This window comes from Suricata suricatta, chromosome X, assembly GCF_006229205.1.
Source record: "Suricata suricatta isolate VVHF042 chromosome X, meerkat_22Aug2017_6uvM2_HiC, whole genome shotgun sequence".
In the NCBI taxonomy this organism is placed as follows: Eukaryota; Metazoa; Chordata; class Mammalia; order Carnivora; family Herpestidae; genus Suricata; species Suricata suricatta.
In genome coordinates this window covers 81,232,210-81,256,897 of record NC_043717.1, presented here as the reverse complement: position 1 = coordinate 81,256,897, position 24,688 = coordinate 81,232,210, and positions in this window count along the sequence as shown.

The window sequence follows — 24,688 nt, the reverse complement described above, 5'->3', positions numbered from 1 at the left end:
TGAAAGCTGGTTAGTTCATCATGAGCAATTTATACTCGGCCAATAAGAGCCAATATTTGTTTGTTTTGAAAAGAGCCTGGACCATAGCACGGCAGAGTTTCCTTATTGGCAGATGTTACAGAAAACCTGGGGTAGAAGTATAGGCACGTGACTGCCAAGGAAAGGTGTTGCTGACTGTCAGGGGGCCTTGTTACCTGCACTGGCCCTGTGACTTTCGTTTTTTAGGTTTATTTATTTTGAAAGAGATTGCGAACACAAGTGGGAGGGGGGCAGGGAGAGAGGGAGAAGGAGAATCCCAAGTGGCCTCCACATTGTCAGCACAGAGCCTGATGCGGGACTCGAACTCACCAACTGTGAGACTGTGACCTGAGTTGAGATCAAGAGTTTGATGCTTAACTGACGGAGCCACCCAGGCTCCCCCTGGGAGTGATTTTATTCAGTATGACACCAAATGCTCATATGTGGAATGTCTGGTTGCATTTCCTCATCTAGAATATGGGGGGGAAACATCTGTCTTACCTACTTCAGGGTGTGGCAAGCATCAAGGAAATAACAGATGTTCTAGTTCTTTGAAACTCCTGAAACGCTAGACACACACCCACACACACCATCAGTCACCATGTCGCACTGTAGAATAATTATGAAATTCTGTCCCTTTTGTATCTGCACCTTTCTGCTATAACCGGAGTTCATACGCTTTTTCTGGGTTACTGCACGTCTCCTGATTTCTCTTTCTGCCTCCAGTCTCCCGTCTACAAAAGATTCTTCACAGTGCTGCCGGATTCATCTTCCAAAGTCCACGTTTAATCATGGCTCTCCCCTTCTGCTCTGAAATCTTCAATAGCTCCCTAGTACCTATGGCATCAAGTCCAGACTTCTTGACCTGGTATTATAAAAGTCTTTGTGATCTCATGCCTATCAACATTTCCATCCTCCTTCTCCTAATATTCTTTAATACTCCATCCAGCCTATAACATAGAGCGTCTGCGAATGCCATATCGTTTCTTAGAGCCTTTAGGATTTTGTCATTTCCTTGTCTTTACTTTTTGTTTTCAAGCATCAAAATTCAATGTCCTTAGGACCCAATTTAAATGCCATTTTTTTTCTTTTATTAAGCTCTCTGATCTCTCCCCTGGGGGCATCTGTTTGGCAAGGAAATTGTGAAAAGAACTCAAGCATTACTTGGTGGTCGAGCCAGGTGATTACTCAGATCCCTTTCAGTCCTACTCATTTTTCTAAGCTGTGCTTTGTGATAAACCAAAGAACGCCTGCCGCCTCCCCTTCTTACTGGCATCTCCGCTCTCTTCCTTCCTTGAGCTCTGGCTTTCTGTCTTCATACTGGCAGAGAACCTTGTTGTTTCCACCAAAGAGGCAGTCAAGCTGAGGCTCCCCCTTGAGCAGGCAGGATGTGTGTCAACATTGCTCTGAAAAAATAAATGGTGCCAGTCTGGGTGCCTGGCACACTATCCCCGAAAACAATTTAAAAATTTTTTTATGTTTTATATATTTTTGAGAAAGAGAGAGACAGTGAGAGCAGGGGAGGGACAGGGAGAGAGGGAGACACAGAATACAAAGCAGGCTCCAGGCTCTGAGCTAGCTGTCAGCACAGAGCCTGACGTGGGGCTCGAACCCACAAACCATGAGATCATGACCTGAGCTAAAGCTGGACACTCAACCGACTGAGCCACCCAGTTGCCCCCCAAAACAATTTTTAGTCACTGTAATTGCTCTCTCCTCTATATTCTTCTGGCCTTTTGTGCCATCCTTCAGCTGCATGTGTGCCTCCCTCAGGTACACATTTTCTTCTCTAGACTTGAAGCCCTCTGAAGGCAGAGACCTATTCTTCATCATTTTGTCCCCCTTAGTATTTGCAGGTGCTCAATCTCTGGTGACTTGAATTGACAGTGGATGAAGAAGGAGCTTTTGATGGTTTTTTTTCCTCTTATCAGGCAGAAAGAACAAAATAAAGGACTGCTTGGTCCCTCCCCAACATCTGTGACAGTCGCCATTGTGAAGCTCCTTTTTGTGGCAGTCTCCTGGTGTGACAGAAAGACTTTGATTTCTGGCAGAGCGGCTCTTGGCTTCGTGCGACGATTCAACTAAGTCCCTAGAAAAGAGGGCAATTTCAGAAAGCGTGATTTGCTTGGTTTCCATTCTAAGCAGGGAAAACAAATAGCAATAAAGCACGGCATAGCCAGGACCCTTTCACTAGGGATCCGATGCCGTTTGACACACGACTTGAACGAAGTCCCATGAGGGGTGGCCATCGGAACGAGCAGAAAGGACTTCATGGCGTCTGCCATCGTAGATGTACTTGGCAGGATAGTGTGGTGGTAGCTGGATGTGGAGCTTTGCAAAGCACGGAGAGGAATGGAAGCCAAGTTCATTGGGTGACATTGGTGTTTTTATTTTACCTGTAGCTCTGATCACAGGTGCCAAGTCTTGTTCTCCCGTTTTTGTCCCTCTTTCTTTCTCTGGACTCTGGAGAGTAAAGGATATGTTCAAATCAGCAAGGACATTCAGTTTTAGATCTGTGAACCCTCCAAGAGGCTTAGAGGATCAATGAACAATTTGAAATACTACATTTTTTTTAGTTTAGTTTTTTATTTATTCATTTTGAGAGAGACAGAGAGAGAGTGAGCAGGGGAGGGGCAGAGAGAGAGAGAGCGAGAATGTCAAGCAGGCTCTGCATTGTCATTGCAGAGCCGGACATGGGGCTTGGATCCACTGACCATGAGATCACAACCCGAGCCGATGTTAAGACTCAGAAGCTTAACCAACTGAGCCACCCAGATGCCCTGAAGTACGAATTTTTAAGTGAGGTCAAAGCCTGTGGATGGAAGTAATTGTAAAGGACCCTGAGATTGCCAACAGACAGAACATTGCAGGTCAGACTAGAGAGAGAGAGAGAGAGAAACAACGGGAAAAGAATTGTCAGTATGGAAGCCCAGAGGAATCAGTGCCAGAGGGACTCAGATTCTAGGAGGACATTCTAGACACCAGGAAGATCATTTTCCCAGGTGGGAGGTCTTCGGCCTTACTGTGACCTGGCCCAGAAATCCTTGGACAGCGTCTTCTCTGAACTTCGAGTCCATGCACATCCTATATAATCTGATGATGACGGACTATAGTCTGCGGCACCTTAATAGCAAGAGGAGGTTTGGACAGCATGCACACACACATACACACACCCCACTTTGGTCTCTGTCAAGGAGTCCTCCTTGAATATGTGCACATTCTGATTCCCAGAGCAATCTCTTATAACGTTGGTAACATGGATCAGTTGACCCCTGGCCTGACTCACTTGGAAGTACACATGAGATGGAAGTTTCTGGAAGCCTAAGCAACAAGCTCTGAATGGTGGTGTGTTTGCCAGAGGTTCTCTGAAAAGCCTTTTGGCCGGCCGGCTGGTCAGGTTTCCCTTCTGACGGTTCTCCACCTCATTGCTGCCCTTCGCCAGCTGCAGCGAGGGGATGGAAGGGCTTAGCACTACCTTATGGCCCACTGGACAGTCTCGAGATGCCAGCAAATGTCTCCTGGGTGCGCTCCACCGCCATCCATTGCTGTTTGGGGGGGGGGTGTTCGTCTTGTTTGCCCATTTCCTCTCACATTTTGCAAATGCCTCAGCTGTGTTTGGGTTTTTGCCTTCCTTCAGTTCAGAGCAATCTGTTCGTTTGGATGAGCCAGCAGCTTCCACGGTAGGCTAGAAAGATGGGGCTGGGTAACCAGAGATTTGGTTTTCTCCCCTGTTGCAATGATGTCAGGGAGGCCGGAGCGTTGGGGAAATCCATTCACTGTCATCTAGTGTGCTTTGTGCTTCTGAACTGTCCTTGTATTTTTATCCCCTGAATCTATTGTTATGATAAGAAAAAACAATGTTTGCTGTTTTATCTAATCTAATTTATATGATCTGTTGACAATTATACCAGAATGGATCCATTTAGAATATTTTGGTGAGAGTCAGTGGGGAAACCAAGGTTTTCTATTTAGAAACTTGACATTCTGTGTTGAATTGTGTCCTCCCAGAATTCCTGTGTTGAAGTTTTCTCAGTACCTCAGAATGTGACCTAATTTGGCAATAGGGTCGCCGCAAATGTCGTTAGTTAGGTGAGGTCATATTGGAGTAGGGCAGGAGGGTGGGCCCCTAGTCAGTGAGTGATGTCCTTATGAAAAAGGGAATTCAGAGGGGTGCCTTGCTGGCTCACACAAAGTGTGTGTCTCTTGATCTCGGGGTCGTGAGTTTGAGCCCCACATTGGGTATAGAGATTACCTAAAAATAAAATCTAAGAAAAAGAGGGAGGTGGGATTTAGAGACAGACACATCCAGGAAGGAATCCCATGTAAAGGTGAAGGCAGGAATCAGGATACTGTTTCTGCAAACCAAAGCATGCCTAAAATGGTCAGCAAAGACACCAGGCCTTAAGAGAGCCACATTGGATGGATCTTCTCTCCCAGCCCTCCGAAAGAACCAACCTTGCTGACCCCTTGATCTCAGACTTCCGGCCTCCAGAACTGAGACAGGAAGTTCCTGTTACTCTAGCTACTCAGTCTGTGGTCCTTTGTCCCAGCAGCCCTGGCAAAGCAGGACACTTGCTCCACCAAAACAATGCAGCTAAGCGTGCATTCCGGAGAGTGAGGAATACATGTCTGGTGAACTCCAAGGATGTTACGCATTTTGGAAGGCTTGGCACTCTGAAGGTGGTTGGAGGATGGAAATTGTGTGTCCCCAGAGCAAACCCCAAAGCCACGCACCGCCAGAGAAGGTGGAGATAGTGAGCAGAGTTTGGATCTCCCCGTTAAGGGCCGGAGAACTGGGTACGTGTTCTTTTGCGTGTTTGTAAAGTCAAGTCCCACATGCCCGTTTCTCCCCTTCTTCACAAGGATGTGGCTGCATGGATGTTTGGAGGTGTTTGGTCAATAAAACGGGCTCAGGACTGTACCACCTGTGCCGCTCTATAGATTGGGAGTTATTTGGCCCTTCCGATGTAAAGCCTCAAGGGTAACTCGCCCTGCTCTCAACTGTATCAAATGAGTCATTGTGAGAAAGCCCTACCCAGATGAATTCAATTTATTAATGTTTGGGCTTGGCCCTGGCAGGTGCTTTAGGATAAAACGACTCAGCAGAGCTCAGCGAGGTGTTGGCAAGACCTTCCCAGGGGCCACCGAGTTTGTCGAGGACTCTTGTCTGGCCGGTACGTGAAAGCAAACCTTTGCTTCTCCCTGCCTTTCTGCCTCGGTGCCCTGAGCCCTTGCCCTGAGCAGGTGTCCCTGGGCTTCTGATACTTGATCTGCTGCATTCTAGCCCTGAGTATCCATGCTGGCAGCTGCCCAGAAAACCGGCACTGCAACTTTTCTTAGGTCAGCCTGGTCTTTCTGGAGGCCAGCCAGGGGGTGGGGGTCAGGAGGCGAACCCCATGTTTCCAGTGTGCCTGGCTTGTCGCCGGGAAATCAGTGCTGCTCCAGTTGAAAAGACTTTATAGAGGCTGGAAACTGTATCTGGCTTGTATGCTTTTAAGTGGCTTATTTTCCCAAAGCTAATTCGTGGCTTATTGCTCAAGATTCAGTGGGTGTGTTTTAAGTAAGATAACTATATTTGCAGAACCAAAAGTTGGTTAGATGGTCTAACCACAAGTTGTGGGTGCGGGGGGAGGGGGAAGAATTTATATATATATATATACACGCAAAAAGACTTACAAATGTATGAAAATGAAGTAACGAGTAGTTAACAAACTTGACAAGTCGTCTTTTTTTAAGTCATCTTTTTAAAAAAATACTTATTTTGAGAGCACGAGAGAGAGAGCGTGTGTGCACGCGCATGCCTATGCATGTGGGAGAGGGGCAGAGGGAGAGTACCAAGCAGACCCCATGGTGTCAGTATGGAGCTCTACAAGGGGCTCAGTCCCACGAATCGTGAGATCATGACCTGAGCTGAAATAAAGAGTTGGACGCTCAGTGGATTGAGCCATCCAGGCGCCCCCAAAAAACCTTTGTTGAAAACAACATAAAGGATTATTTGAAATTAGAACAGATGAGAATAGTTCATGACAAATATTTACTGAGCATCAGTTATGTACCACGCACTGTTCTTGGTCTTTGAAATCTATCAGGGTACAAAATAAAAACCAGTATCTCTGACCTTCTGGAGCTACATTCTAGAAGGAGGGCTATATATCCTGAAACTTTCAAAGGCCCTTCCTGGCTGTTTTTAAAATGCAAGGTCTTCTCGGGTGTCAGCATTTTAGTGAATAAACCTTGAAGTAAAATCTGCTATTACAGGAGTACTTGACTCTCTGGGCCCCATGGGAGATGTTGGAAAAGCCATCTGGCTGTTGGCGCTGGCTGGCACTTGGATGGGGAATAGAGAATTGAACTGTAGTCCTTGGGTGACTTTATCTCCTGCCCCAAGCACACCTTTGTTGGGACCTAGTAATGAAACAAAAGAGCAGTGTACTCTGGTTGTCTGGCTGTTCTCCCCGTAGGGTTTCATCACCTGGCTCTTTTGAACCAATGTAGGCGTTGCTTGTATTGTTATGGCCTTTGAAGGGATCAGCTCTGCTGCCGCGTCTCCGAGTACGGTTCCGTGTGCAATTTCCTACATGCGGTTGGCATTACCTCGTTCATCCATTCTGAAACGATTTGAGAACCTGCCCGGTTAATTCGTTTCGGAATGAATGAATGAGCAAACGGAAGCCTTACTGATAGCTTGTTCTGTTGGCAACAGGGAGTGTTAGTTCTTCACTTGTGAAATACAGTGTCCTTTAAAATAAGAAAAGGTGTGGACCACGTGTGTCAACGGGTGTTGCCTTGGCTTTTGAGTTTCTACGTCTCCCCGTGACGGATTGGGACAACGATAGCACGTGGCCAGAGTTAATTGAAACATTTTTTTTTTTAAAGTTTATTTTCAGAGGGGGAGAGGGTGAGGGTGTGTGCTCGAGTTGAGGGGGAGGGGTTGTTGGGCAGAGAGAGAAGGAGAGCGAGAATCCCAAGCAGGCTTTGCGCTGTCAGCATGGAGCTAGACATGGGGCTTGATTCCCTTCACCGCCAGATCATGACCTGAGCTGAAAGCAAGAGTTGGACGCTCAACCGGCTGAGCCACCCAGGCGCCCCGTCAAATCAGTTTCTAAGACAGAGTGTTGAAGTCAAGTCTCAAAGTCAGTGCTGCTCAAACTTCTGAGTGCATGAGATGCACCTGGATAGCTTGTGAAAACAAATTGAACCTAACCTCGGAGTTTTTTGATTTATTCCATATGGAGTGGGGCCAAAGATTGGAATTTCATTTTTAATTTTTTAACGATGTTTATCGGGGCACCCGGGTGGTCAGTCAGTTGAGCGTCTGACTTCGGCTCTGATCATGATCTCACGGTTTGTGGGTTTGAGCCCCGCATCGGGGTCTGTGCTGACCTCTAGCTCAGACCCTGGAGCCTGCTTCGGATTCTGTGTCTCTTTTCTTTCTCTGCCCCTCCCCTGTTCATGCTCTGTCTCTCAAAAATAACTTAAAAATTTTTTTTCATTTTATTTATCTATTTTTGAGAGATAGACAGTGTGAGCGGGTGAGGGACAGAGACAGAGAGACACAGAATCTGAAGCAGGCTCCAGGCTCTGAGCTGTCAGCACAGAGCCTGATATGGGGCTTGAACCCACGAACTACGAAATCATAACCTGAGCTGAAGTGGGACTCACTACAAACTAAGCCACCCAGGCGTGCCAAGAATTGAAATGACCAGGTAAGGCTAATAATGCTGCTGGCATGGGAACAGTGCTGGGGCCGCTTGAGCGATTTCAGCGTGTGTGCTCTGACCATCGTTACATCCCAGTTCTTCTTGTTACCGTGTGGCCCTGGACTTGTTTCTTCACTTTCCTGATCTGTAAATTGGAATGATCCTGGTTCCTGCTTCCTAGGACTGGTATACAGACAAGATAATGGGTCTAGAGAGTGTAGCATAGCACTTGGAACCAAATAAATGTTGAGGAAATGGTAGGCATGATTACCCTTGCTTCCCATCTCAATAGCTTGGTACAAAAGACATTCTCCATTAAATGTCTGAATGATGAAACAGGTATTGGGGACCTGGAGAAGATGAGAGAATAGTGAATTAAAAAAAAAATTGAGGGTGCCTGGGTGGCTCAGTCAGTTAAGCATCTGACGTCAGCTCGGGTCATGATTGCACGGTTTGTGGGTTCAAGCCCCGCATCAGGCTCTGTGCTGATGGCTCAGAGACTGGAGCCTGCTTCAGATTCTGTGTTTCCTTCTCTCTCTGACCCTCCCCTGATCACGCTGTCTCTCTCTCTCTCTCAAAAATAAATAAAACATTAAAAAAAATTAGGGGCATCTGGGTGGCTCAGTCGGTTAAGCCTCCGACTTCGGCTCAGGTCAGATCTCACGTTCGTGGGTTCGAGCCCTACGTCAGGCTCTGTGCTAACAGCTAGCTCAGAACCTGGAGCCTGTTTCCGGTTCTGTGTCTCCTTCTCTCTCTGCGCCTCCCCCTCTCATGCTCCGTCTCTCTCTGTATCAAAAATAAGTAAAACATTAAAAAAAATTAAAAAAAAGAAACATTAAAAAAAATTGAAAATTTTGACCTTTACTATTGAACTTGAGGTTGAGGCAGATGCCTGTGTAATGCTGCAGGCATGATGTTGATGCCAGAGCAGCACAAATCATTTGCTGGTATTTTTCTGACCCCAAATATGTCCTGATATGTAGTCAGTGGATTAGAATCTGTGAGGGAACCAAAGGCCAGGAATTGGTTGGGGCGCTGGAGTTTGCGCATGAGACCTGCAAACTGAGTGTCAAATGTCCTTAGTTTCGCATTGCATGTGATTCCCTAGGCCAGCAGGTAAGCCAAATCCATTGTCGAGAATATTTCTGTGCTTCTGTGTAAAATCCACATTAAATGGAAAGGCTCAGTGAATTGGTTTGAAATGAGGAAGTTTTCTTTTTGTACATATGCATGCTCCATACTTTCCATAATGTAATCCCTAGACCGTTGGCATCAACCTGGGGTGCTTGGTGCAAAAGGAAGATTCCTGACTGAGTCCTAGTTGAAGGAGACACCCTTGGGGAGCCTGGGTGGCTCAGTCAGTTGAGCGTCCGACTTCGGCTCAGGTCATGATCTCACAGTTTGTGGGTTCGAGCCCCGCATCGGGCTCTGTGCTGACAGCTAGCTCAGAGCCTGGAGCCTGCTTCGGATTCTGTGTGTCCCTCTCTCTCTGACCCTCCCCTGCTCATGATCTGTCTCTGTCTCGCAAAAATAAATAAATGTTAAAAAAAATTTAATAAAAAGAATTCCTAGAAGTAACTCAGAACATCTGTATTTTCAGAAAAATATCCCAGTCTTCTGGTGCACAGAAAAGCTTGAGAAAGCCCACCACGAAAGACCATCACTCCTACAGGACAGCAGACAGAGTTCTGTATGCCAGTTGTAATTGATCATTAGAGGAATTCATAAGATTGGCAGGATCCCTGGTAGCTCTGTAAAGCTCATTCCAACTACAAGCTGCCTTAAGCCACCTTGTCCGATATACTGCCTGGGCACCATCAAGAACAGCTAGGAATGAAATGCAATTCCACCGTAGTTGATGAAGCATTATTACCATAGTTGTTAAGTGGATGATCTAAAATAGGGAAACCATAGGATTCCTGATTTCTGGTGACTCTCACGGCGGTGAACTGGCACAGTCAAGTGCCCCCACTGTGCTTTCCTTTTGCACAATTGAATGCGTGCCACCGGAGCCTTCCCAGGGTTAAAACACCTCATCCTGCTCCACTCTGTTACCTCTTTGTTTCAAAGTCCATGCCAATAATCACAGACATCCTGTATGCATGGGAGGAGATGGAGATTATTAAAATTCAATGAAGTCCGGACCAGTGCCCAACCTGTGGAAGGCTCTCCATGACGATGTGGTTAAGATTCTGTGCTAGGTGTCTGTACATAGCTCTTTATTTTTATTTATTTTTAAAAAATGTTTATTTGAGAGAGAGAGAGAGTGAGAGAGAGAGAGAGACTGAGAGAGAACAAGCAGGGGAGGAGCAGAGAGAGAAGGAGACTGAGAATCCCAAGCACACTCCATGGTGTCAGCATAGATCCCCACATGGGGCTTGAACTCACAAATCATGAGATCATGCCCTGAGCTGAAATCAAGTCAGATGCCCAACTGACTGAGCCGTCCAGGTGCCCCTCTCGGCAAGTCTTGTAATCTAAAAAAATATTTTTTTAATGTTTTATTTATTTTTGAGAGAGACAGAGAGCTGAGCAGGGGAGGGTCAGAGAGAGAGGGAGACACAGAGTCCAAAGCAGGCTCCAGGCTCTTAGCTGTCAGCACAGAGCCCGACATGGGGCTCAAACCCAGGAACCATGAGATCATGACCTGAGTCGAAGTTGGCCGCTTAACCGATTGAGTCACCCTGGCGTCCTGCAAGTCTAATTTACAACTAGACTGAAGATAACAAGTAAAACTATAGGATCTGACTGGTGTCCACACTAAAAGTTTGCCTTAGTCCCTATTCTGAAGTGGAATAAAGAGAGCTAATATTTATTGAGCACCCACAATTTGCAACTTACATGGGTTTCAAGAGACCCAGATGGGACTTGATCTGAGGTCTATCTGATGCTACGCTAGATTCTGGAAACGTCAGTATTTTCATTTCCTCCTGGCCGCCAATGGCCTGCAAGGGCAAACTTCTTATTTTAACGATTATTTAGGACAACAGGTATCTGCGGAACCTCATCTGATAAACACGTTTGTCCTAGTTTATGGGTGTGAGTTGTGTTTCGTCTTTAATTCAGATGATCTGTGTTTATAGACTTCTGTTTTTGCACATTTTCTGCCATTTCTAAAACAAGCGAGCTTTAGCTTTATTTAAAAAGAACAACAGGAAATCAATCTCATGTGATTTTTTTTTTTAAATGTAAATGTTTGAATGGCATTTATTACATCTCTCTATCATTGTATGCTGTCTGGTGAAGTGAAGTCAAATCGGTATGTGCCTATGTGCTGGTTTGGTACGCCCCGCCGGCAGGGGGATTCTGGTTGTGATGGGGAAGAGGACTCTGGTCAAGGACTGGAAGACCATCGTAGTTTGGATGAAGCTTGTGAAAAAAATATGCTTGAGGGCACCTGGGTGGCTCAGTAGGTTAAGCGTATCTTGATTTCGCTCAAGTCATTATCTCCCTGTTGGTGAGTTCGAGCCCCATGTTAGGCTGTGCATGGACTGTGAAGAGCCTGTTGGGATTCTCCGCCTCTCCCTCCCTGCCCCTCTCTCCGGATCATGCTGTCTCTCAAAATAATTGACTGCATGGGCATATATATATTTTTAAAGTTAGAGTAAGCGTAACTCAACCTGAAGATCTTAATTTCTAGAGACTAACTTCTAAAGGGAGTTTGTTAACATGAGGAATTAGCTGAGGGAATCCATTTTCACATATGTGAGTGCATTTAACACTTTAGGAAGCTTCCTGTCTGGTGCTGAGAGACAGCAGTTTGAAATGAGCTTGGGAATGGGGCACCTGAGGGCTTACTTAGTTAGGCGTCTGACTTCAGCTCAGGTCTTGATCTGACAGTTTGTGGGTTTGAGCCCCGTGTCAGGCTCTATGCCGACGGCTTGGATCCTGGAGCCTGCTTCAGATTCTGTCTCCCTCTCTCTCTGCTCCTTCCCTACTCATGCTCTGTTTCTCTCTGTGTCAACAATAAATAAACATAAAAAATTAAGAAAAAAAGAAAATATGAAATGAGCTTGGGATGAAAATATAGCAACCTCAAACAGAGCAAAGAGACTTGAGCTTTTAAAGGCTGAATTTTGACTGAAATGAATCCTCTCTGATTTGGTTAAGACCATGAAACCGTAACTTGGATGAATATAAATCCAAATGTATGCAAACATCTGAATTGAAGGTACTATTAAAAAAAAAAAAAGGCACAGTCATTGAGGGCCTTCTGTGGGACTGTCCGAGTACGTACTGTTTGCTCATTGTCACACCACTGCCCCCAAAGGGTATTCTTAGCCCCATAGCCCTGTTTTACAAATGGAGAAACTGAGACTCCTCAGAAAGATGTAGTGACTTGCGTAACACTTAACTGGCAGGCGCTAACAAGATCACAGAGTGGGGTGCTGAAACAACAAAAATTCTCCATCTCAACAGTTCTCCAGGCCACAAGTCCAAAGTCAAAGTGTTGGTAGGTTTCCTTCCTCCTGGGGTCTTTCTTCCTGGCTGGCAGATGGCCACCTTCTCGCTGTGACCTCACCAGCCCGTTTTTATACACACACACCCCTGGTGTCTATTTCCCTTCTTCTATGGATGCCTGTCAGATTGAATTAGAGCTCCACCCTTATGACTTTTTTAGTTAACCTCTTCATGTTTTTAGCAATTTTTTTTAAAAAAAGTTTATTTATCTTGGGGCGCCTGAGTGGCTCAGTCGGTTAAGTGTCCGACTTTGGCTCAGGTCATGATCTTGCAGTTTGTGGGTTGGAGCCCCGCATTGGGCTCGGTGCTGACAGCTCAGAGCCTGAAGCCTACTTTGAATTCTGTGTCTGCCTCTTCTGTGCTCTTTCTCTCTCTCTCCTGCTCAAAAAATAAATTAAGATTTAAAAAAATGAAAAGGTTTATTTTGAGACAGTACACAAGCGTCAGTGTAAAGCCCGATGCAAGGCTTGAACTCATGAACCGTGAAATCATAACCTGCGTGGACATCAAGAGTGTGCTGCTTCAGCAACTGAGCTACCCAGGTGCCCCTGGTTATCATCTTTAAAGGCCCTACTCCAAATGTAGTTGCACTGGACGTTAGGGCTTCAGCATATGAATTACGGTTGGGAGGTAGCTCTGCTTCTAATACCACCCTCCTGGACTATCCCTTAGATGCAGTCTCGGGGGGACCTGAGGTGGGACAACAAAACAAGATAATGTGGGGCCCACTATGGTCAGATGGTGGACTGTAACTGAAAGGATTGTCTTCACTCTGAGATTTTAAGGGTTCTTAAACATGTTGTAGAGAAAACCAAGCAGCTTTGCCCATAACTGACTTTATGAAGCCGGCCAGAGGTCTGTCAAGAGAGGGAGATCAGGAAGGCGGTAAGTCAGTTAACGACGGACAGTGCCTGGCGGGGCTAAGGTCTGAAAAGAGATCGGTCGTTGAGAGGTTGGGTGTAAGTCAATGCAAACATCAGTAACAGAGAAAAGATCTTATGTTTCTGGATTTGCCCTAATGGGTATTTCTTAACTCCAATTTCATTCACTAATTACGTAGGTTATAGTTTTGACTTATAAATAAATAGCTTGGAGTTTTATTTAGTTTGTCACTTAAGCTATTGCAATCTTATACTTCTTCGTTGGTTGGTCACGAGTTCGTTCTGTCACAGCTGGCAAATATTGGGGTCCTTCTAGCACTTGGAGTGAGAGCTGAGGGCCGAGGTAAAGTCCCTGTGCGAGACCTTTACACCCTATGTAAAAATCGTCTCCCATTCTGGACAGTAATAATAGAAGTTGAGTGACAGGGGCACTTGGGTGGCTCAGTCAATTAACTGTCCAAGTCTTGGTTTCAGCTCAGGTCATGTTCTCCCGGTTTGTGAGATTGAGCCTGAGTTGGGCTCTGGGTTGATGGTGCCAAGCCTGCTTAGGATTCTCTCTCCTGCCCTCCCTCTGCCTCTTCCCCACTCCCGTGCTCTGTCTCTCTCTCTCAAAATAAATAAACTTCAACAAAGTTGAATGACAAATGCCATTTGCAGTAGGTTTTAAGTGACCATGCAATTGCAACCCCTTTGCTGCTTATGTGGCTTTGGCTCAGTCCTGGGGAGCCAGAATCTGTTTCAGGACCTCATTTCCCTCACTCACCACGGGGGTCGAATATAAAGGCCCATGAAATGTATACTACATTTGTTACTTTCTCCAAACTGCTGGGCTTGTCATTCTGTCATAGGAGGAAATTAGGTTTGTCTGACATCGTATTCTTCATTGTCAGCTTGATAGATTGCCCTGTGTGCTTCAAAATCTTTGTCAATTGATTATTTTCCTTTTTTTTCTTCCAGGAGTTTTCTAGGTATGAAAGTTAGCAAGTCTCTAATTTCTGACCTTTGTTTCTCCCATTTTAATGGTGCTTTAATGTTCATTCTTTCTCATTTGTCGGACTTCTCTTAGTTTTCCATGAGCAGGATTCATATGCAGCAAAACTGGAAGTCAGCCAAGCCGATCTTGACATGTTCCCACTCCCCACTCCACTCCTCTCTCCTGGAAGAGTTCTTTCTTCTCTTCATCAGGAATTGAAACTATGACCTTGCCCATACATGGCGGGCTTTTATTATTTATTATATTATTGCCTGGAATGCAACCAATTTTGCTTCCCCCTCCCCTCCAGGCTTACAGTATTCTTTTTGTGTTTTTGCTATTTCAACAGGGACTTCTTAAAAGACTAGGACTCTTGGAAGACCAAGGGATGGTGTCCCTATTGGTGGAATTTTGCAGAAGGGTGTGCATGTAGGTTGGGAGTTTCTTTTATTCTCCGTGCCCCTCCACTCAGAGACAGCCCCATACTCCAGCTGTTTTTCAATGGGGAAAATAACTAGTATTTGTAATGATGGTGGGACTGAACAGTCTCTCTCAAGCCAGGCAGGGATCTGTCCCAGAGCAGATGATCCACCTATCTCCTGATTCAAGGAAAGGGCTAAAGTTTTGTCTGAAAGTCGCAAAATATTTGAGCTCATTTTGCTAAGAGCTTATTGTTCAAGATCCTCATTGAAAATGTGCACAGATGTTGAGAAAGCAAGTTTAAGAATGTCCTGGTAGAACTAAGGGACAGGGCTTGTGAGGACTGTGAACTCAGTAATGCGTTAGGTAAGCCTACCCACCGCTCTGCTGGGATCCTAAAATGGCAGAATGGTCAGGCTTGGGAGGGACCTTAGGGGCCCTTTGGCTCATCTATCTAATGGGTGGCCATGTGGAATAGCGAGGAAGTGGGGGACAAAAGATGTGCTTTGGAGTCTGAAGGGCTTGGGTTGGAAGCCCACTCTTGGTGGCTGACCTTGGGAAAATGAAGACCTTTGCAAGGTTTCAGTTTTCACTTCTGTGAAGTAATGATGCTAATGTTTTCTAATGAGGGCTTTTGTGAGGTTTGGAGATCATGCACATCTGTAGCACTGGGGATAATGCCTGGCCCATTGGAGGTGTTCCACAAACGGTAGCTGCTATTATTATTATTTTTAAAGGGTTTTTATCTTTTGAGAGAGAGAAAGAGAGAAGGAGAGCGTGTGAGTGGGAGAGGGGCAGAGAGGGAGACGCTGAATGTGACGCAGGCTCCCTGCTCTGAGCTGTTAGCACAGAGCCCAGTGCGGGTCTTGAACTCACAAACCACAAGATTGTGGCCTGAGCAGAAGTTGGAGGGTTGAAGTTGGAGGGTTAATCTACTGAGCCACCCAGGTGCCCTTTTGTAGATGCTATTATTACTATCACCCTTGTTACGTTATATATATAAGGAAACTGAAAAGTGGACGTTAAAGGTACTCCTCCACGTAATTTAGCATTTTATTTCAGAACAGGTTCTAGAACCCCAGTCTCTGACTCCTTGGCCTATACACATAATCAGTGGTAGGTGCGGGAGATGGTTCTTTATAGGAAGATGTCAAATTGAGGTAGCAGTTAAAATCTTGAGTAATTGTAACGTGCATTAACTGTTCTTCCTCTTGCTGCACTAAATTATGTAGGTGCAGGACAAGCTGGTGAGATTAACCAAAGTCTCCTGAAAATCACCTTCTAGAAAGAGAATGACAAATACTGAGCGGGTATTGGACTTGCTTTGTTTTATTTTATTCTTAAGTTTAAAAAATTTTTTAAAATGTTTATTTTTGAGAGAGAGTGAGAGCGAGAGAGAGCAAGCGAGCATGAGCTGGGTAGGGGCAGAGGGAGAGAGGGAGACGGAATCCAAAGCAGGCTCCAAGATCTGAGCTGTCAGCACCGACATGGGGTTTGAACCCATGAACCATGAGATTATGACCCGAGCTGAAGTCGGGCGCTTAACTGACTGAGCCACCCAGGTGTCCCCTTGAGTTTTCATTCATTTATTCGATCTCCTCCTCCTCTTCCTCCTCCTCCTTTCTATAACCCACTTGGGGCTTGAACTCACAACCTGGAGATTGACAGTCACTTGCTGTACTGACCAAGCCAGCCAAGTGCCCCTGGACTTGTTTTAAAGAAGGAACCATTTGTAATTTATGAAGTGACAGAGTCACCATTTTAAGTTTTATAATTTGTAGTCCTTTGATTCTAAGTATCTTTAATGTCTCCTGCCTACAAATATTTACTCCATTTGATAGGAAAGGAAATTGAGGTCTACAGAGGTGAGGGACTTGCCTAATAAGCTGGTAAGTGGCTGAATCCTAATTAAAACCAGGGTCTGCTGACTCGGTTCAGAGCTCTTTCTATCCCACAGTAATTCCCCAGATTAAAAAAAAACCCTTTTATTTGTTATTGGTGTTGTACATTCTATGGATTTAGACAAATACATAGTGTTACATATCAGTCTTCATAATGTTATAGTCTATTCACTACCCTAAAAATCTTCTGCGCTCTGCGTGTTAATCTCTTTCCATGGCAACCACTGATCTTTTTTAATTATCTCCGTAGTTTTGTCTTTTCCAGGATTTCATATAGCTGGAATCAATCTCACTGTAGCCTTTTCAGATCGGCTTCTTTCCCTTAGTAACATGACTTTAAGTTTCCTTCAAAGTTTTTCATGGCTTGATAGCTCAGTTCTTTGAGCACTGAAGAATATTCCGTTGTCTCGATGCACTAGACTTTATCCATTTACCTACTAAAGGGTGTTTTTGTTGCTTCCAAGTTTTGGCAACCCTGAATATTGCTGTAAACTTCCATGTGCTGGTTTTCATGTGAACATAAGTTTTCAGCTCCTTTGGGTAAATACCAAGAACACAATTGCTGGAACATACACTAAGAGCATGTTTAGTTTTGTAAGAAATCGCTAAACTGTTTTCCAAAGTGGCTGCACCATCTTGCATTCCTACCAGCAATGTATGATGAATTCCTGGTGCTCTACATTGTTTTCTTTTAAAGTTTGTTTGTTTGTTGGTTTGTTTATTTGGGGGGGGGGAGAGTAAGAAAGAGCAGAGGAGAGCCAGAGAGAGAGAGAGCAAGCATCGCAAGCGAGGCTCAAATGCAAGAACTGTGAGATTATGACCTGAGCTGAAATTGAGAGTCAGATGCTTAATTGACTGAACCACCCAGGTGCCCCACTCTACATTCTTGTCCACATTTATTGTTGTGGTTGTTCTGGATGTTGGCTATTCCAATAGGTGACCCTTTTGTGAGATGTCATATTGTTGATTAATAACAGAATAGAGACATGATGGTCTCTCACAATTATTTGAGACAATTGCACCATCAATTTGATTTTATATAATCATTTTGGAATACTGACTCGAGGCTTTTTTTTTTTAAGTTTATTTATTTTGAGAGAGAAAGAGAGAGAGAGAGAGCGCAAGTAGGGGAGGGGCAGAGAGGGAAGGAGAGGGAGAATCCCAAGCAGGCTCCGTGCTGTCAGTGCAGAGCCCACACGGGCTTGATCTCACGAATTCTGAGATCATAACTTGAGCCAAGATCAAAAGTCAGGATGCTTAACTCACTGAGCCATCCAGGCCCCCCTGCAGGTATTTGGACACAGCTGGCTGGTGATCCAGATGTTTTCCTCTATATATCCCACTCTGGCTGTCCTGCAGATTGACATCCCAATTTTGGTCTTCCTCTTCTGCCTCTTGGTCTAGCTTTCATCCCGCAAAGTTTAAACTTAACCCTTAAGTTCCTGCGATTGGTCCCATTTGCTTGCACATCAAGAACCTTCCCTGCCTTCCGCCCCGCCCCCCCCAACCTTATCTGTCTGGTTTTCCTTTATGCTTAATTCCTGACTTGGATCTGGGTCTTCTGCTTCCTACTTCTAGCATGGGGAACTGACTGGTGATTTCTAGGACTCCCTCTAGTCAAGATATGGTAACTAATCTGTCACACTCCTCATGAGAGTTCCTCAAGGCCATCAGAGGAGCTGGATGGTATCCCAGGGCCAGGTTGACCACAGGACTGTGCTGAGGGTTATAATAGGAAACACAGTTTTCATTGTAACAAGCAGTCTTGTTGTAACCAGAAGATTGGCCCGGAGAAGGGCTGCCGCCTTATAGTTTGCAGAATCCTTCTGAATAGCTTTACAAATGACTTTATTATTGTTCAGTGGAAGCCCAATCAAAAATATTACTCACAGCACTTGCCTAAGCTGAGCAAACTCCAACCATATTTCATCATCTGACTCTCAGAAGTAGTAAATCTTTGAGTTAAAATTACGCTTTATGTATATGACCTAAAGGGGCATTGTTAAACCATCCTTCCTTCCTAGCGGCTGGAGACAGGGCTAACTGGCAGGGACTCTGTGTCTGGCCTCCCCTGGGCTGTGTGACCTTGGGGCTGGAAGGGGCTGAGCTGTGACGCATGACAAGGTAAGGAAGGGTCTCCTTGAACTGCTTGTTTCCATCTATATGTAAATCTCTTAACGTTATGTAGATGAGGGCTCTGAAATTCAATTAGACTCCCAAGAGTAAACGGTTTTCACTCCCACTATTGGACTTTCCTGTCTCCTGACCAAGTGTTCTTGTGTGTAAAAGGAAGCGAGCCATTGTCCTGTGTTAGAGAACAGGAAATGGAAAAACAGCAATCAGCCTTTCACCCAGGCAAGAACTGTTCTGGACAACCATGTCATGAATTGCTGCTGATGTAGCTAGGAAAACTTGAGCAAACCTTGACAGAAACTCCTGAGGATCAAAAACTCCCAGGGAGTCACCCTCACGAGGAGACACAGCTGCTCCGGCATACAGATCCCTAGACGGACTGCTTTCTCTGGTTCGAGCCCTGCAACAGGCTCTTTGCTGACAGTTCAGAGCCTGGAGCCTGCTTTGGATTTTGTGTCTCCCTTTCTTTCTGCTCCTCTCCCGCTCTCACTCCGTCTTTCTTTCTCAAAAATAAACATTAAAAAAAAAAAAAAGAAAAAAACATTTTTGGGTAAAGCCATCAAATCTTGCCTTTGGATAATTCAGAGAACTTCCATTTTTAAAGATAGAAGAGAACAATAGGGGTCAGAAAAGGAAAAGACCAAATGGTGGTCTTTTTCTAGGCATTAAAGTATTCTAAAAGTCTTTTTATTCAACCTATCATTGCTCATCCTCTGTACAATCAAGTCCTTTTCTCTGTGTTTTACTGGCCTGGTAGGCATGTATTTGTCAAAAATGGAGATGAGGGATTAGTCTAAACCTGATTGGGAAGGCTGGAAGAGTAAGAGCCCCGGCTTCCGAACTCATTTTCAACTTAAGGGCAAACAGACTGCGAGAGACTCTTGAAAAGTTACCAGATTTACTGAACAAAGGCATGATGCTGTTTTGAGGAAAGAAGACCTTTGGAGTGATAAGAGACCAGATTGACTTTGTATGGATAGAGTAGGGGTTTCTTCTGTGGCATGCTTTGTGGGTTTTTTTTTTTTTTTTTACCAGCCTACAGCACGCACCTGATATTCCAGAAGCCAACCAGATTACAGAAAGTCAAGTCACTGAAAGTCTCTTTACTGAAAACTATCTTGCAGAATGATTAATTGGCTAAGTCATGAATTGACTATGTTTTCAAGTTTTCTTTCCTTTGCTGTAGCCATCTTGCAGCCAATATGGGGTGTAGGAGGGGAGTGAAGTGGGAGCAATAGGGAGATTCTGTCCTTTCCAGATAGTAGGGTACCTCTGCTCCCTCTGAAATTGTTTTTTTTTTAAACTTATTTTGAGAGAGATTGAATCCCAAGCAGGCTCTGTGCTGTCAGTGCAGAGCCCAATGGAGGGCTCGATCTTGTGAACTGTAGAATCATGACCTGAGCTGAAATCAAGAGTCAGACACTTAAATGACTGAGCCACCCACGCACCCCTGAAATTGTTTATTGATTCACCAAAGACTTGTTTCAGTTAACAACTTAACATTTAAAAATCTAATTTGTGCTCTATGGGGTATGTATTAGCCACAAGGCCAGACTATGCTATAGTAACAAACCTCGGATTCTCTGTGTCCTAAAACAGGAAAGGGCTATTTCTCACATATGGTTGATACTAGTGCAAGTTGGGGTTTCGGAAAAAGCTCAGATACCTGGGGACCCAAGCTGCTGGAGGATGATAGAGACTATACTCTCTTATCGATGCTCTATCTGGAACATGTGCCAAGATACAAGCAGAGACTCGAGAGTCAGTAGAGACTTTGGACTGTTTTAGGCAGGAAGTGATACATGTAATTAGCCAGAACTAGTCACGCATTCCTACCCAACTGCAGACGAGCTAGGTCCCTTATACTGACTGGAGACCAGGAATTGGTGACCGCTAAGAATATCAACACATGGATGTCATCATTTTGTATACTTTTTCTGAAGCTTGACGCTTGCTGAGTTTTTTAACCACTTGATTTCCTGCCGCTCGAGGGTTAGTGGGGGAGGCTGTGTATCATGGCAGAGGATTAGGTGTGTTTGGTTTTCTTTTCTGCCTTCTGAAGTGGAGCAGGCAAAACTTCCTGTTGGTGCCCTTGATACCCTCCCCCTGCCCCTCACAACTCACACACAAACACACACACACACCACAACGTGCTCTGTAGGGCACGCAGGAGGGCAAAAAGGCTGATAGATTCCTCGTTTTGTAAGATGAATTTCAGAGAATTGGCTTTGGGTGAATTTGGAGAATTAACCTAGAAGCCAAGATTATAGACCAGCTCTTATTGTATTTCTTCATTTCATTTTAATCTTATTTTTTCTGCTTTGAGTTCTAACTGAAACATACAATTCCAATATAGAGTGTAGAACATGATGATTTGATATATGTGTGATACATATTTGATATATGTATACACTGTGATGAGATTCTTACCTACCAGGTTAATTGCGTGTCATTTAATTCAAGCATGAATTTATCATCAGAAAGGATGGATAATTTTATCAGCTAGCTGATGACAGGCTGTAGTTTGGAAAGGGTCAGAAAGCCAGTACAAGGGCAGCCAGTGTTAGGAATGTTTTGGCTCTGGCTGTTGGGGGACGCGGAGAGAGTGGTGGGGGCTGGGCAATGCTACTAGAAGTAGGACACATTTTTTCTAAATTTATTTATTTGTTTTCAGAGAGGGTATATAAGCAAGGGAGAGGCAGAGTTCCAAGCAGCCTTCATGCTGTCAGCGCAGAGCCTGGTGTTGGGTTCAATGTCATGACTATGAGATCATGACCCAAGCCAATATTAGGAGTCAGATGCCTAACGGACTGAGCCACCCAGGTGCCCCAGAAGTTTTGTTGATCGCTCATCCTTGATCCAGGGCCTGATCTATGGGGACTAATTTTGAGAGTCCAAGGAAGTGGGCTTCTCCTTATGTCACTTTGTAGCTTCCAATATAAAGTAGGATTCCTAAAAACCTATTTTCTATTCTATGTTGATTCTCGAAAAACTAAATTAATAGTTACTTTTCGTGTTAAGCTAAAAGCACGTTTTTCTAACAAAAGATTTTTCCCCCAGGATTTTATTTTTAATCTCTACATCCAAAATGGGGCTTGAACTCACAACCCGTGAGACCAAGAGTTGTGTGCTCTAATGCGTGAGCCAGACAGGTGCCCCTTACAACAAATGATTTTTATTAAGCCAATTTTATATTATAATAATTAGGATTGATATACATTTTTTCTGACAAATTTTTCTTAAAAGTTATATATTTTAAAGATATACAACATGATTTGATGTACATAGTGAAATGATTACTTCAGGCATGCTAATATATCTCCTCACATAGTTGCTAATATATCTCCTCACATAGTTGACACTGTTTTGTGTGTGGTAAGAGCTCCTAAAAGCTGTGGTCTAAACAAATTTCTAGTAATCAATACAGTCATATTAGCTATAATCATCATGCTGTACATTAGATCTGTAGATCTATTCATCTTGCATGACTAACTCTGTACCCTTTGGTTAACCTCTCCCCATTTTTTCACTTTCCCATCCCTGGTAACTGGTATTTACTCTGCTTCTAGGTATCTGACTCTCTTAGATACCACATGTAAGTGATATCATGCAGTTATTTTTCTTCTTTCTGTGTCTGGTTTGTTTCATTTAGCATAATGCCCTCCAGTTTCACCTGTGTTGTTGCAAAAGACAGGATCTCCTTTTTTAAGGCTGAATAACACTCCATTACACACACACACACACAGACACACACACACACACACACACACACACACACACAATTTCTTTATCCATTCATCCAATGACGAACACTTAGGTTGTCCCCCTATTTTGGCTATTGTGAATAGTGCTATAATGAACATGGGCGATCAGCTCTCTCTCTAAGGTGCTGATTTTATTTCCTTTGGGTATATACCCAGAAGACGGATTGTTGGATCAGATAGTAGTTCTAATGTTAAATTTTTGAGAAACTTTCATACCGCCCTCCATAATGGCTATGCCAATTTACATTCCTACCAACAGTGTAGAAGGGTTCCCTTGTCTCTACAACCATGACATTTTTCACAGAAATTTAAGGGGAAAAAACGCTCTAAAATTTGTATGGAACCAAAAAAGATCCTGAATAACCAAAGCAATCTTAAGAAAGAGGAACAGGCATCAGACATCCTGATGTCAAGCTGTATTCACAAGCTATAGTAATCAAAACCGTGTGGTACTGTCATAAAAGGAGAAACTTAGACCAATGGAACAGAATAAAAAGTGAAAAAATTAACTCAAGCCTATATGATTAACTAACTTTTGACAAGGGCATGGAGAATGCACAATGGGGAAAGAAATGTCTCTTCAGTTAATGATACTGGGAAAATTGAAAATCCATGCAAATGAATGAAATTGGACCCTTACTTTACATCATACTCAAAAATCGACTCAGAATGGATTAAAGATGGAAACATTAGACCTGAAACCATAAAAAATCCTAGAAGAAAATGGAAAACCTTTCAATTGGCTTTGGCAATGATTTTTGGGATTATGGAGCCAAAAAGCTGAGGTAGCAAAAGCAAAAATAAACAAATGGGAATTACTCAAACTAAGATGCATCTGTACAGCAAAAGAAACCATCAACAAAATGAAAAGTCACCTGACAGAATGGGATAAAATACATATGCAAACAGTACATCAGATGAAGGGTTGATTTCCAAAATATATAAAGAATTCCTATATATCAATAGTCAGAAAAATCCCCCAGATTAATTTTTGTTTTTAAGGCAGTAAAGGATGTTTGCCCTTGGAGTTCCTTTTTTTTTTTTTTTAATTTTCACGGAAGTAAACTCTACACCCAAAGTGGCACTTGAACCCATGACCCTGAGATCACATCTTGCTTGCTCTACCGACTGAGGCATCCAGGCACCCAAACCTAAATAGAGAACAAAGGACCTAAATAGAGAATTTTTCCAAAAAAGACCTAAAGTGGTCAACATGTATATGAAAATCTGCTCAGCAATGCTAATCATCAGGGAAATGCAAATCAAAACCACAGTGAGCAATCTCTCACATCTGTTAGTTTGGCTATTAGCTGAAAGTACTTTTGTTCCCAGTATATTTAGAAGAAACGTTCATAGTAATTTTGTCTAATGTTTATAAAAGGTTAAATAAAATTATATGTTTGGATACTGTTTGTTCTTGGTTATCTCAAAATCCATGTTTTAGGTTACACTGTATACATTTGCTGATCAATTGCTTCATTGTTTATGCCCTCATTCTCTTCCTGCCTTTGTTGGTCTGTCCGTAGGTTCATCAATGAAAAGGCCAGTGGGGGCAACCTGGGTGGCTCAGTGGGTTAAGCATCCGACTTTGGCTCAGGTCATGATCTCACAGTCCATGGGATCGAGCCCCACTTTGGGCTTTATTCTGCCAGCTGGAGCCTGGAACCTGCCTCAGATTCTGTGTCTCTGCCTCTCCCCTGCTCGTGCTCTGTCTATCTCTGTCTCTCAAAAAATGAGTAAATGTTAAAAAAAAAATAGGAAAAATAAAGGAAAGATCAATAGATGAGGAATCAGGGAGAATTTGTAGTTTGGGATCTGCCAATATTAAGCTGCATGACTTTAGGCAAGTCAGTTAACAATCTGACGAGGGGTACACTTTTGTAGTTCTCTACATCTATTCTTTTAACAGTTTTAAAAACTTATTTTTAATTTTTAAAGTTTATCTTTGAGAGTGTGAGCGGAGGCAGGGGTGGGGCGGGTTGGGTAGAAGTGGGTAGAGAGAATGACCCACAGAATCTGAAGCAGGCTCTGAGCTGTCAGGGCTCGAACCCACGGATCGAAAGGTCATGACCTGAGCCTATGTCCGATGCTCAACCGACTGAGCCACCCAGGCGCCCCTAAACCAAAGTAATTCTTAGCCTAGTTCACTTTGGGGAGACGTTAAAGACAAATGGTAATTATTTCTTGCTACACTTAATTTCTGAGGCTGGAGTAGACGCTGAGGGGATAGTGAGGGTTCTCTGTAACGTGTCTTAGGAGGGTAGATGGTAAGGAGAAGTGAAGCTGCCTTACCGTGAGGAGAAGAAATGCGCTTGTCGGGGCTCTTTCCCTGGGAGTCCTGAGAAAGCCAGAAGGAGAGTGAGGATGTAGTCAGTTAATGACTTCATAAATTATTCTTTGCATGCTTTTAAGAAGGATTTGAAGTATTAGTAATTCT